Source organism: Melanaphis sacchari, unplaced genomic scaffold, assembly GCF_002803265.2.
Source record: "Melanaphis sacchari strain LSU unplaced genomic scaffold, SCAv2.0 Contig0_pilon_pilon, whole genome shotgun sequence".
Lineage (NCBI taxonomy): Eukaryota > Metazoa > Arthropoda > Insecta > Hemiptera > Aphididae > Melanaphis > Melanaphis sacchari.
Genome location: NW_020270366.1, coordinates 23670838 through 23687086, shown reverse-complemented (window position 1 = coordinate 23687086; position 16249 = coordinate 23670838). Strand labels below are relative to the sequence as shown.

Sequence of the window (16249 nt, the reverse complement as noted above, 5' to 3'; positions counted from 1 at the left end):
TTATTAAGGTTTTCAAAGCACATTAAATCAATTCTACCATTTTATTTTAAAATATTTTAAAATTTATAATATGAGTATATTTTATTGAAATTACACGTTGAAGAATTTTATAATACTATCACATATACATGTGATACGATTTGTTAATGAAGCAAAATATTTTAGGTCAGAGATTTATTTTTATGTACACAGAAACAGACGATACAGCTTATTATCATAATTTATATGTATGTCATAAATATAATACAAAGTATGATATTTTTTTACAGATTATAGTGATTATACTATAAGTAAAACATTGATACACAAAGTAACTACAATATATTTCAATTTATACATCGTTTATAATTTCAATAAAAATACATTATTGGTAATATTATCATAAATTGTATTCATCTTGTTTCAACACATTTAATATATTTATATTTTTTTAAATGTTAAACTTTTTTTTTCATTTATTAATTATCGACGTGATATATGTTCATCATACATTGCATAATAGAAAAAAAAACAAAAAAGAGAAATTTCTTCATTTTATTAGAATTATTTTTAATTTCTATTACCTACCAACAAAAAATTATAATTTTTAAAACCAATTGTTTAAAAACTAAAATTTGCTTTATTAGAACTTTGTTATTAGCTTATTTATACATTAATCATATACATCTATAATGTTAAATAGTATAAATTGAGTGAAGTATTTAAAAAAAATAACACATTATTACAATTTATTGTCTTCCATTCGGCCACCCATTGGTTATGAGTTATGACTCACAGCTCAATTTTGATTCTCATAAGCTTAGGAAATAGGTCACGATATAATTTATTAACTAAAAAATATAGATACTTGGTAAAAAATATTTAATTTTAATTTTACGAAGCAAATAAAATGAACATAATAATATGCTACTAATTAATTCAAAATATTTGCGTTTTTTCACATACAAACTAATTTTTAAATTTTTTATCAATCATTGTAGCTTTTACCTTTTTTTTATTTATCATAGGTCGTTTTTTTATAGAAATTTTTTTAAGTTCACATTCAAATAACAAGTATAAAAAAAACCGACAAAAGTGGCGTATTATAGCATATTACAGTGAAACCATTATGAAAGTTACATAAAACAATATTAATTTATAAATATTATGTTTATAATAAATTTTGAACTTTCACAACAACGACAAAACTGGACTATGAATACAATTTACTCAGGAAACGTTGTCAATAATATTATACTACAGTTATTATTGTTATTATTATTATTATTATTATTATTATTATTGTTGTCATGCTGCCACGACTCTACGTGTTCTGCGACTATCAGATATTCAGATTTATTCTATTTTATAATATGAAGTCTACTAAAATGTGCAGAGGCCACCGTTAAAAGGAATAGACGTACCTACGATATTTTAAGTTACTCAGCATGTGAACCACGGTTTTTTTCGCTCACTGTAAATAGCTTCCTAACACATTTGCATTTCATTATTATAATATTTACCATGTATCAACAGTGATTGTTTATGCGTACGCGTGCTAAGAGAAAACATAATATACCGCGATGCTTATAATATTATATAGTTATTAGTTTAAACACAAGTTGCCGCTGCACATTCGTCAAGAGATTTAATAGTCATAAGCAGCATTACTTCACCATCGGAAAAGAACATCAATAATTTCTGGTCATGATGACGGTCTGCCGGTTTTCACATCCGGAACACAACGACTGTTTCGACCTTTCATTCGCTTAGGTTGAATTCCTAATATTTTTTTGAATAATAGGGTATACACGATAATATAAATATTACACTTATGCAACACACAACCAAACACACATAATTTATACATAATTCTGCGCCGATGCAATACTCAAATAATATCGAGTTTTCACTTGATCCCAACGTGTTTGTCCCAAGTCTACAATCACATTAATCGGGAAAATTTTTATTCCAGCCATTTCCGCAATCAATATCAACGATGCAATTTCTATTCTATACTAGCTTTCAAACAATAAACCAAATTGTTAAATTGAATATTAAGATTAATTTTAGTTACTTACATCACTTACCAATTCACAAAATTCTAGAATTCTATATGATATGTCAGTATATAGACCTATAATTAAATAACAATAATTTTATGATAATATTAATACTATTTATATAATAATCTATATGATGTTTTTGTTAAAAAATTAGTTCTACCTATCATATTACCATTAAGAGCATAAATTACAATTATAGTAGTGTAAAAAAATCATTATAAACTATCCTAAGAAGTAGAGATTGACACATCATCTTCAATCGATATCATTTTTCGTAATATTATGCAATAGTTTAAATTTAACACATCCATATCAGAATAAAATGACGATCTATAGTAATTTACACACAGCAGAACTCAAGTGCTTAACCAATTTTTCAAATTAATCTGAATAATATATTAAAACTATACTTATTTTCTTATAGTTCATCATTCTTAGTGATAGAAATCTGATGCAAATTATTAAGATAAGCATACCTTGAATATATTATTTTTCAAGATATATAAATTGTTAATACTATTACTCATTAAATATATTTTTATGAATGTATATAAGTTAATATTGAGTCATATTTATTTTCAATTTTTAACAATTATCATACTCCTTCCTTCGCCACACAAAAGTAATGTACACGCTTGAACATGAAAATCAGTTCGATAATGTAAAAAAAAAAAGAAAAAGATATAAGGACCTATGACAGTTTTAATACAAGTATGGTGACAACACAGTAATGAGGTGGTAATGAGTATAGAGTAATAACGATACCAGTATTAGATACGTAATCAAAAATGAGTTTTTATTTCTTTTTACGAAGATCTTAATTATATAACTTTATTTATAAATATTGCAGCTCAAAACTATTAGATAAAATATACAAAAAGTATTACTACATTTTATGTGAAGTTAGAAAAACGATTTACTGTAAATAATTGAAAAGGGAGGGGATATTTAATTGTATTTTAAAGATTTGGTAACTTTTAGTTCACTCATCAATGTTATCGAATTATTTTAATAATTTTAACCAAATCGGCTATTTTATTAAACGATTGTTAAATATTTTTATTTATTTTCGTAAGCCTTAATTAAGTCGTCAACGAATCTTAAACGACACGTACGACTATCACAATATAATCGGGTGGGAAACATGCCATTTAAACAGAGGTTGTAATTTTGCGTGTACGTGATGGTTTAACGTAATGATAAGTGATAACTTATAAAACTATTCTATTCAATATTTAGTATTAAAAAAAAATAAGCGAAAACAAACACAGACCCGGTGCATTTACGTGACTTACATTCAGACGTTCGTATGCCATTTGGCACAATTACGAATGTATTCTTAGTGCCAAACCAGAAGATTTCGAGATTTAAATACGCTTTCATATTATATAATTATAATGATGATGCGATAGATAATAATAAATAAATGAATCACGTTAATTTACTAAAAGTTGTCATTTTAAAAATAATCGTAAACTATGAAAATATAACGTTTATTAAATATTTATAGCTTATACATCTAATAGGTATATAAAATCATTGAGTTTTCAATATTACATGTTTTTATATAATATACTCAATAATAAAATGTCCTACAATATGGGAATTCCGCGGAAAAAACATCCCGCTTAACAGTAGATGACTCATTTGCTATTGACCAGGCGAATACGCCAAAGCTACATATGACTCATCTGACGGCCCTAAGGCCGAAAGTGATTTCGATCCGACAACCCCAGATTCCGGAATAACACGAAGGTTAATAGCTTCGACTAAATACGGGTTCAACATAAATGGGTATAATATAAAAGTACATTCTACTTCTATTTATTTATTTTTTTTTTTTTCAAGAAACATTACACCAATAATATTTATTTAATTTTTCTGTTTAGACTAAGTCAATTACTTTATAGTTGATATTTATTGATGATCGATGAATATTAAAACGTTTTATCATCGAATAATTTTTCAACGTAACAAGTTAAACACAAATCTATACTGCTGGACACCCTGACTATTTAATCAAAATATTCATTACGATTATAATATTGGTAAAAAAAAAAAATTAAAAAATTAAAAAAAAACAGATAACATTATTGTTACACATGATATTTTTGCTTTTGTTTATTATTAAGTTTATGAAAACAAAATTATAGCGATAAGAAACGTTTATAAATATTTTTTATAAGATTAATTGTTTAACATTTTTACTCATTAGATCGTCTCAACTGTATCAATATGTTTCATTGTTGCTAAAGACTCTAATCAAATTTCAAGCATAAGCGTATCAAAAACCTTGATTTATGTTTCAAAAACAAACAAGAAATGCAATTAATGAACAATAGCAAAATTTAACTATGAAATTATCATTTATGGGGTTTCTCAACTCACAGATCTCAATAACTGTACCAGAATTAAATTAGTTTCAACTTTGAAGGTTTTCTAAAGTAATCAATTTAATATATTAAAAATATAATAGGTACAAAGTGTTGGAAGTCCAAACTTTCTAGAAAAAAACTAAATAAATTCTCATTTATTTTAGATTCTGAGTGTAGTTTTATAAATACTGATTTTTATTGTGTTAACTATTTATCTTTTTGTATGAAAAATAATTTTTCTAGTGACAAAAAATGTCATCACTATGAATAGAAAATCGTGTTAATTATCTTTTATAATATTCTACATAATAAGCAAAACAACATTCAGGTATTCTATAAATCTATAATATACTCTCTGATTACTCATCTAGCCGATTTATAGGTTCTGCAGTATTTTACATGACCAGTTAGTCAATAATAGTGTATGAAGTATTATCTCATGAGTGGGGAAGTGAATTACAATATCTAAATGACAAAAAATTCAGAAATAAAAATGGATAGGTACATTTGGATAAGTATACCCACGCATAATATTACTCACAGAATATTTCGACGACCGGATAACCTATTAAAATAAAAATATTACTTAAGTATTAATTACTCTATGTCAATCATTTCTACCTACTATATACTATATTATATTAAAAAATATTTTTGTGAAAAAAACAATCATAATATATCTCATTTTAAGTCTAATAATTTTGCACAAAATATAAAATAAAAATCCAATGCGTGAGCTTTTGACTACTGATTATTCGAACGGATTACCCATCACACATAAATTGAAGAATACACACATCACCTCGAAGTGAAACTGTGCATTGACGATACTAATTGCTGGTAACAATTAATCAGATCACGACCTCATAAAATATTTTTATTCTATTAAACTATTATGCACTTACAGCATATTGGAAGACTCTATTTTCGTAGCAAATGAGCCGGTATCAATTAATGGGGACAAAATAATAATATCCACGGGCTTCGAGACTTCCAGATCGTATCGCGGTACACCATATGTTGGCGGTTCCTCTTTAGATCGTTTAACCACGTGACGCTCTTCAAGAGCAACATATTAGAATAAGTATACGCGCCCATAACCGTAGTATAATGTATTATAGCCATCCCAGAAACTATACACCGAACTTCACATTGTTCGCGGGTCAACACACCCGTGTAATCGAACTCGTACAAGTCGTAAACAAGTTGGATTTTAAAAAAAAATGACCGCTTTAACTCTTGACATTTATGGTTTCGTCTGTTCATTTATTATAATAAAGAATTACATACCTACAGACTATCCGTCACACTATTGTTATAATTATTATATTTTTAAAACGAATAACTAGACAACTAAATTCTAATAATAATAACAATAATACCATAGATGCCATAGTCTATATACATTTATTCATGATCGAGGTCTGAATTCACCGCGTACATACCTTAAGTGTAAATATCGGTAACAAATTACAATAAATAGGTAGTTAAGTTATTTTTAAAACGATTTATAGATGTGTATAGAAATTAGAAACCATAATCCAATAAATCGTACACCAATAAATGCCAAGTAGATACAGGACACGGCTATTGCAATATTTAGTATTTGAACATTAAATTAATACATGTATAATTTAACAGTAAAAAAATATCAAATATTTTTTGCCACATAGTTAGCAGCAAACACAATCGTTTTTAGATACTTATCAAAACTTTTTTGTACATATTAAAAAAATAGTCGTCGAATAAAATTTATGAGTAATTTATTGTGATTTGTCATACAGCGGAATTGGCCGATAAGATGATTAACGAAAATAGATTTAAATGGATGAATGTAAGCTCTATTAAATATTCATAATGTGATTACTTAAACATTTACAACTTTTTATTTATAATAATACACGTACCTACTACCGGAACTTCTCTACTATATTCACAATTTAATAAAGAAATTGTGTATACAAATTATTATCAAAATAATTCAGATTAAACTTCACTTATCGCTTATCAGTTATCTATAACTGTTGATATTTCAATGTTCAAACAATTAGTACAAACATGTTTTTAAACAATAACTAACTGAGTTAATAAGTAAAGTAATATCAGCTGAATAACACTAAAATATCCCATAGCACATTTCTTACATACAAATAACGCGTAATGTAAAATTATTTTAAATTCAAATAATTTACATTTATAGTTTAATCTGTCGATGTATTAACTAGGATAATTATTGAATAATGACTTATAAGTTATAACATAATATTTATTAAAAAAAATATTATACTTAATGCTTTTCATATTTGGACAAATGACAAGTTGTATCGTTATCAAGGTTTTATTTTATCAACACTTTACTGTCCATTACAACATAAGCTTAACCATTTTTGTAATGGGATGAAAGTCAAAATCCTTTTATTATTATTAGTCACGAAAATTTAATATATAAATATATGTATATATGTGTATCAATATTTCTTTCATAACAATATGAAATATAATTGCAATAGGATGACTTACTCTTAAATAGGTACCACATAACAATATTATTTATAAATGTATATACTCGAAAATTAAATTGATAAGAGTAATCATAATTATTAATATTATATCTAATATACTCTGACTTTTAAGTTTTATTATTGTATACATAACTATTTGAAATAATATCGACAGTAAATGATGAAGAGGAGCAGATAATTTAATTAGTTATCGTAGCCCGTTGGTACATACATAAAATATTAAATGGTTAAATAGTAATAAGTTGATTAATTTAATAGGCCTATAATATAGACATTATGATTCAGGTATATAAAACATTTAGTTCAACTAGTAACATATACCTTTGAAATAAAGGTTAAAATATTAACAATCATAGAACGTAGATAATCTATATTTGTATGATAACACTGATTTTGAAGATTTTATAAGAATAAGTAATTATATCCATTAAAGAAAAGTAATTGCAGTCTGAAAAATAAGTACAAGTCCTACGTTTGTGATGTCATTTGAAGCATGTACGTAAGTTCTTTGATATTCCTACTTACTTATTTTCGACGAACGACAAGTGATGATCGATGGATCTAAAATTGCTTTTCAAATTTGAATATCTTCTAGACAAGTATTAGTCTATGTTAATAAATTATTTTCAGTTGAGTAAGTATTAGACGACACATTTGTGAATTATTGACGATACCTACTTATCTAAAATCTAAACTCCAGTCATCCATCCGTCTACGATTCTACGATGTGAAATTACGATCTGTTCACGAACAAAATGCATAATGCACATGCACAATACGAATGGAGACTGTTAAATTGGAGGATAAATCGTCTAGAAATCAATTATTTGTATAAAGGGTTCCATACTATCTAACAATCCATTAAGCATATTTATCTATAATTTAATATAAAAGTCAAAATATTACTAACAGTATGATTGTAAGAATATTATGTTGAAATTAAAGTATAACTATATAGATAATATATTGAAAATATTATGTAACAAAAATAAAACGTACGGGTAAATAAAAAATTTCTTGGTTAAAAAAAAACTGGTTTTTTTCCTTATCTATAGAAAAATTCATGCCAAGTGATATTTTTACGACTCAAAGTAAACAATACTACCGCGATATCCACGGAGCATTCGGCGGGTTTTATACTCCTACTATATAATATGGTATGGTTAGCTTCGTACGCAAGTGAGAAACGTTGACATTTCGTTAACGTCTCGAGAGAAAACTCGATACCTACCCATTATTTTACACGATAACAATATTCTTCAATGGCACCAAAAAAAAAAAAGAGTACGACCACATAGCATAAAGCGTTTAACTAAAAGATACATGATTATTTGGTAAAATAATTCGTACGTTTGGAATCCCGACATCGTAGGGGTCCGTACGGGTACACGCGTTATAACAAAATACATATTGTAGTGTTACTATTAGTTGGTTTTGTTAGGTAAATTGTTCGATATCGCGTGCTGTAGTTATTACTGCGAACCTATGTCCGGCCACTACGCTCTAAGACACAGCACTATTAACACGACCGACCATGACGTGGGTACTAACTACTATTAATTAACTACAATTCGACAGCATACCTCTGACGTAGCTCGTTGCGATTTTACTAATCGCGTCCCCGGGTCATGACTTGTCGATGGAGGCGATATCGCAACCCATCGCCCGGTCGTTTTTTCACGGTCACAAACGGCGCGTGGGTTTTGGTTTCACTTGCACTAAAATAAATTATATTTCTGATCGACCGTAAACCAAAATCGGATGTTGGCGCTGTAGACACGTTGCGTTCCAATCGAAATGCGGAAACTGGATAAAAACGGACGCACTCGCGCGACGGACCTGACGTATACGTTTGCCGGACGGACGCGACGCCGAACACGTTGCGCTGCAGCAGAAGCACTGCACCGTCGACGTCGTGCGGGCACATGCGAATCCCGCGCGTTCGCCACAAACAACGGTTTTCCCCCACCCCCCGCAATCGACCATCGGTGGGAACGGCCCGCGCCTAACGCAATCGAGAAGTCGTCCGTCCGTCGATAGGTATTGATATGTCGTACGTAATATTGATAATATTAGTAACTATAATATTTTTGTTACGGTCAGACCCGGATTAAGGGGGGGAGGTCATAGAGGGGAACCGCGTTCCCGAGGTCCACGTATGTGAGTAGTGGCCCGTATGGTGTTGTCAGCTAAACATGTAGTTTATCAAGTGGTGGTCATTAATGTTGTACTTTTTATAACAAAAAATAATTAAATTCTAAGATATGCCTAAGAAGAAAAAAACTATAACTGTAACGAAAATGGTAGGTATATATCACAGCACAACTACAATCTACTGTGTCTTTATGTCTTAACTCGAGACCGGGTTTTTTACTATTATATGTTTTTAGAACTTACATACTGTTTTTTCTCCAGAAGTTGTCCGGGAGTGTCAACGATGACAATAGCATTAATAATATATACCAATAAATAAAAAAATATATGAATCTTTAAATATACCTGATCTATGATAACGTCTAAATTATAAAATCAACTCAGTGGAGCTGAGATAAGAAAAAAGGGAAACTATGAAAAATTGTGTAATAACAACTTCCGTTAATGGTGGGATTTTTCAGATTTATGCAAAATTTACCAATTAAATCATAATTTTTTTTTATTGAAAATAATATTATATAAAAATACGTATCTTTTTTAATTTTTCTACTGTGAATTCTGTATAATAGTACTCAGATAATATTTACGTAAGTATCGAGGTAATAAAAAAGTTTCAACAGTATTAAATTACAGTAAAATAAACTAAATACTATATAATAAAAATATTATTTAAAAAAAATAACATTTTATTAAAACCTTACTTTAAATTTGATGAAAATATCAAGAGTAATTACTAATTTCATAAATTATTTTAAGTATTAATCCCCATATATAATTTATTGACAAAGTCATGGAGATATTACTAATAATATATAGTTTTATTATTTCTTATTAATGAGTAATTATTTATAAAGTTATGCCAATGAGCTCAATATTATAAAATTTAAACAGCCACAAAAGCAGAACTATTTTCCACTGATGTTGGCCCACAGCCAAGTATCTGAAGTATCTGTCCCTGAACTCGTAAAGGTCCTGTTCCTGGCTTGATTACAGTCAATACCAATAATTATTATCTATAATAACTTGTTAGTTATTAGCTATTTCATACATATGGCGTAGATAAAAGTACATAATGTAATAAATAATAAATATGAGTGAATATCAAAATAACCACCGAATCAAAATAATAATAACAACCTACGGTCGGTCGAGATGGCTTTTCGTCGGCGAATGCGTGTCCAAATTTATACGAAGGTAAAAGAATACACGATTCCGCTTCGTGCAGTAGAGTAACTGAAAAATACCTACTGCGCAGTACCCACAGCTCTCTCCTACTTATTCAACCAGTCAACCTATTACCCGTTTGTGACTATCGCGGACCTGCGACATTGGCATAAAATTGTCTGCGAATATGAACAAGTCATAATTATCGATGCTATTGCGACAACGTACTTTGTTCGAAGACACACATGTATACATATATAATATTATATTATATAGGTACCTATCTATAGAGAGGGAGAGATGTTTATTATATCGTTAACACGGCAGTCATCGAACCTATTACCTATATATTATGATTCGCGTGTCGGGGCAGTCGGTCGATTTACTTTATAATAGTAGGTAATATTATTATGATAGTATATAAGTACCTATTTTATGGCGTGTTATACTACATAGTTCGATGGTCGATTAAAAGACAACAAAAATGATATCTATTTTTTCTACAATATAATATTATTATTGTCTATATTCTATATGATATATGATAATATTATATTGTAAAAGTATAACATGTAACTAAAAATATCAATTACATTATATTTTTATCTGCGTATCGTGATTAGATAATGATTCTATGTAGATATATTTTTAGATTTAAATGTTGTGTTAGATACAACGATACATATTTTAGAATCTAAAAATTTATATAGGTAAGAATATAGAAAACGAGACATACAAAGCCATGGTCGAATGCTGCCGGATTATCAAATTGTATTTTACTATACTTGTGTTATATTACGTGGTACAATATGAACATAATATTATTTAATATTATATTTTAATGTTTAAATAAATTCGTGTAATATATAAATATATATATTTAAATAGAATGAAATCACTTTTGAATATTTTATTATTTTTTCATGGTAATGACTTCCTATTGAACAAATGAGTAGATAGTAGTATATTATGATAAAATTTTAGCTTTAATGTGTTTATACACATACACAAAACGCATTTTAAAATTATTAAATTATATATATATATATATATATATATATCGTATAGCAGGGATGGGCAACTCAAAATTACTAGAGGGCTACTTTTTAGAAAATTAAATAGAAAGCAAAAAAAAAGGTCATTCAAAATATGCATTTTAATTAAAATTATTTTGTTTATAATGTGAATTTTTAACTTTAAAATTGTATGTAGTAATTTGAAAATGTAACACGACTCACGAGCCAGATAAAAAAAGGCTCGCGAGCTACCAATCATCCATACCTGTTGTATAGAATAAAATTGTTGGTATAAAACTTCTTTACACTTTAAGGTTAGGTAACGTTAGGCAAATACGAAGGTACCTGAGGAGTATGGTCTATGTTAAACGTACAATTTAAGTAAAATAAAATAATTTACTTACATTTTAAAGCATGTATAAGTTGTAAGATGAATCTAATTGTTTTTATATATTTGTGCTTGCAAAATAATATATCAATGAACATTGGAATTCCATAAGTTATTATTATGATGTATTCATGTAGGTAGATACAACAAAAGATTATGTATTATTTACTACACTACCTATTTCTATTGTGTATTGTGCCGCCATGTCCAACGTATATATTTATATATATTATAATTATCTTCTAAAAAAAAAATTTTAAAAATTATAATAATATTAATTATGAGTACAAAGAATATTTTGATTATTATTGATTTGTTATTTTTGAATGTGCTTCAAAACATCCATCTTTTTATCATTGCATTATTCTACATTACTACTACATAATAGGTACCTATAGCAAAGTTACCGATATATTTTTCCGTGTACCTATAAACAATTACGACTTAAATAATACGTTTTAATTAAATATAAAAAAAAATACATTTTAATTTACCGTTAGGTTAAGCCGTTAAGGTTATGTCTCAATGAATGGTTATTATAGTTAATCCTCCATAAAATTTTTGGCGTTTTAAAGTTTAAACTAATTTAAATATTGAAATGTAAATATCTATTTCACACATTATACAATATATTATAGGTTTATAATTTAATATTATTACTTGTGTTACTTTTAGACTGCGTTGATAATTAAATAATCACATCGGATTGTATATTCTCAATATTATGATATTTTATTCGTTTATAATTATTTATATTTGTATTACAATACGACTTATATATCCATAATGTATTATTCAGACTCTGATATTAAATTATGTGGTACTTAACATTATTATGTTAGTGTAAGCATTTGGCGTAATCTCACGAGCCTATGTGAGGGGTTCACCCGGTTGTTTTCGCTTGCTTGACATATTATAATATTTTGAAGGTGCAGCAAACGGGCGTGAGTAAACGGTAAAGACTGCAGACGCCAACTTATGTTTGAACCTCTTAAATTACTATTGACTTATTTAAGAGTTCTTAGTTAAACATGTAAGTAAAAATATAATAAAATAAAATATTTTTTAGTTAAATTATAAATTTTCTAAATACTCAAATAGTTTATCCCCCAATAATATAAGGTCACATTACTTACAACAGTAGACAGTTTAATACATACATTTCAACATAACTTTTATTATTTATGTAATTATGTATAATAATCAAAATAATGTATACATTTAATTACTACTGTCGATTACTGTATCATTAACTTTTTAAAAATATAAAAAAATAAAATTATTTTCAACTTAAAACTTTTATATACTATTATACTAACTATTATACTCCTACAAATAATATTCACGTCATACTATGTATGTACATAATATATACGATTATTATTTTTAGGAGTAAAATTAATGCGATCTACAAATAGATAGCAGAGTGTTATAGTAAATAATATACGAAAACAAATGAGTAATAAAGTAAAGAATTGAGGTATAATATTTTATACATTTTTTTATATTTTATAAAATTGTCTTGTAAGGAAGGACATAGAGAACTAAGAAAAAAATATTATTGATTAAAAAAAAAAAAAAAATGATAAAACAAACAATTCGGTTTGCAAAGATAACAGTTAATCATTAGGTAGTGGGCTAGTTTAATATAACGCCGCAACAGGTTGCACCCATATAGTATATCATAAATTCTACACACACTCCTATAATATAAACTACAAATAAAAGTACAGAATGTACATTGTGTTATATTTCTTTGTACATAAAAGAAAAAACACAGTACACACAGAAATCATAATATTACATTTGAATGTATTTTATACTAAACGGATTAATCATTTAAATATTATAAAATATTAAAATCTACTACAACCATACCTTATATATTAAAACATTGAGACGAAGTATACCAATTACAAAACTAAAATGGTCAATAAGTAGCCAGCCACCAATAAAATTTAATGTCGTAAGAATACACGATGTGAGGTGTTCAAAATCGTTGAAAAAGAGATTACCTTAAAGACGCTTAATATTATAAACAGGCATTTAAAATATTAAGCTTTTTTTATGGTCTACAAAGCGTATACATTTTTTAAATTATTTAACTTCTGAAACAAGGCAATGGATTTAGAATGAATCTTAATACATCTGGGCATACCCAGAGACTAAATTCGTAGCAAATCATAAATAATAATAACCCCCAATTATTTGTTAAAATCTTTGTATTCATACATCATATCACTAGTAGTATAATAAAAACAAAATTCCTAATGATACTTTTTTTATTTACACTTTTTTAAATATAAAATAATTTGTTTAGTGTTTGTTTTTCATATCATTAAATAAAGTAGATAATACCTTAAAATTAATCTACGTGTATTGAAAATTTTATTACGCAAAGGAAAATTTATGGTATACATATAAGTTTCAATTCCCTGGTATTATTCTAGAATTATAAGTTTAATTAACATCGCTATTTATTGTTAAAATACGTAATTTCTTTAAACTTTGAATCACAAAATATAACATAAAAAAATTATTGTATTTATAATATTTTTAGGTCTGGTATGAATTACTTACTAAAAATAATTCATTATATATACATACCTTAGCTATTTATATTGAAGATTTTATAAATTATATACTACAAAATACTTTTAATTAGTACATTTTTATGACTTAAAGGAATTTTTTAAAAATTTTAACATCAAACGTCTATAAAACAAAATTGTAATATTTTTAATATTTATATACAAATATAAAAATTAACTTATGTGGAGTTTTCAAGATTTTGATTCAGCGAATAATTTTTATCAAAATGTATAGAAAAAAATGGAAAGTTTTGAAAACAATACATTTTTATGCCTTTAAATAGCTCAAAAAGATTTAAAACCATTTTATGAATTATATCATTTATATGAACATTTTAAACATTAAGTGATATTTTAAGAATCTATGGGACTATGGCTATTTGTTTTTGAATCATAACAAAATAAAGAAATACATCGATGGTTTAACTACAATGTTTCCCAATTTTTTTTTATTTCATTCCCCATTGTACATTTTCAAAAATCTCTCACCCCTTCTCTCAAATTAGAAATTAGATGACCTTTTTTTAGTAATCCGTACAAGTAAATTTTGCAAATTGACTATTTATATTATACAACTAATGCAATTTTTTTTTTATCATCATTTTAAAAATAAAATACAAATCAACTTAATAATTAATACATTTTTGAATACAATTTTATAAATAATAATTAAATATGACGGTAAAATTAATTCAATTAGAAATTTGAGTTTGTTTTTTTCCTTACCAAGTTTATAGTCCGTGAGTATATATTTGATAATGTGTAACGCATATCATTTTTCACATCCAACCAATTTCTTTGCTTGCTTTTTATTTGAAAAAACGTGGAAAAGCCTGACTCACAGAGATACTCGTATAATAAATTGTTATTGATGAACAACAGTACGAAGATTAATTTTTTTCGATTTTACTGATTGTAAAATGACATAATTATTTCAACTATAAAATTCTCGTTAAATCATCAAAAATATATTACCCCGTTCAGTATCTAAATTTCCCCATGGATGGGAACCACTGGTTTAGCATAAAATTTCCGTTTTTTCTCATTTTTTTTTTTTTTTTTTTTTTTTTTTTTGTTTTACAAAATTATTAAATAAAATACTTGAAAATTTTTAATTCTGACTCCCTAAAACATCACTTAAACATCATATGTTAAATCATACGCTACCAGACACCAACAAATATTAAAGTCGAAGTATTTTTACTGCCTCAAAAGGTAAATAATCTAATATTGATCAATTTATTAACAAATCTAGTAAAACTAAAATGATTATATTTTTCAATTTTTTTTTTTTTTTGTTTATTTTACACTATTTTTATGTACAAACAACCAATAAAAAAAGGTTATTTGTAACGATAATTATGTACAAGATTCCTATGTCAGTATTTTTTTTTTTTACTTATAACCAACTTTGACGATATTTTATTCGTTGTATTTAACGTGATTATCCAATAACTATCGGTGAATGCATGAGACAGTGTGATATTGCTATATTTCATTATTTAAATATATTATAACCACCACCGAAATTAACGTCAAACACGCAAATATCCCAACACTGCGGTATTATCTAACACAAAATAGTGCAACGATTGGGATTATCGTGTACAATAAAACTAGGCATTAAAACTTAACGAATTGAATATTGTATTTTATTAATTCACTGCACAACTCATTCAATAATGTTAACCTCTAGATCCTAAACAATTTTATTATGTTAAATTATTTCTTAGACAAAGAAGAAAAAAACGTCGTAAAAAAATCACAACCCGAATGTTGAAAATTTACCATGAAAACGCTAGCATAGGCCAATCGATCATTCGTCAATGGTCTGTCTACCGCTGACTAGAGCCTGAAATTGTTATTGTTGTCTACTATACAGACAGATAAGTGGATGTGTGTAGCTCGTTCGAGGCGCCTGTTTGGAACAAATATAAATTAATAGTATTGAAAATCAGTTATTATAAAAATAACATATTGTATTTGTATTCAAT

At 26.9% G+C, this 16249-nt stretch overlaps 1 protein-coding gene across 1 annotated transcript in view; it reads right to left on the bottom strand.

Annotated features, from left to right (window-relative positions):
• Window positions 1-8851, bottom strand: part of LOC112595578 — a 36389-nt gene extending 27538 nt beyond the window's left edge. Inside the window, exon 1 of the mRNA XM_025340870.1 lies at window positions 8526-8851. The gene's annotated coding sequence lies outside the window, so the exon portion shown is untranslated. The remainder of the gene's footprint in view (window positions 1-8525) is intronic.
• Between the last annotated feature and the right edge of the window lie 7398 nt (window positions 8852-16249).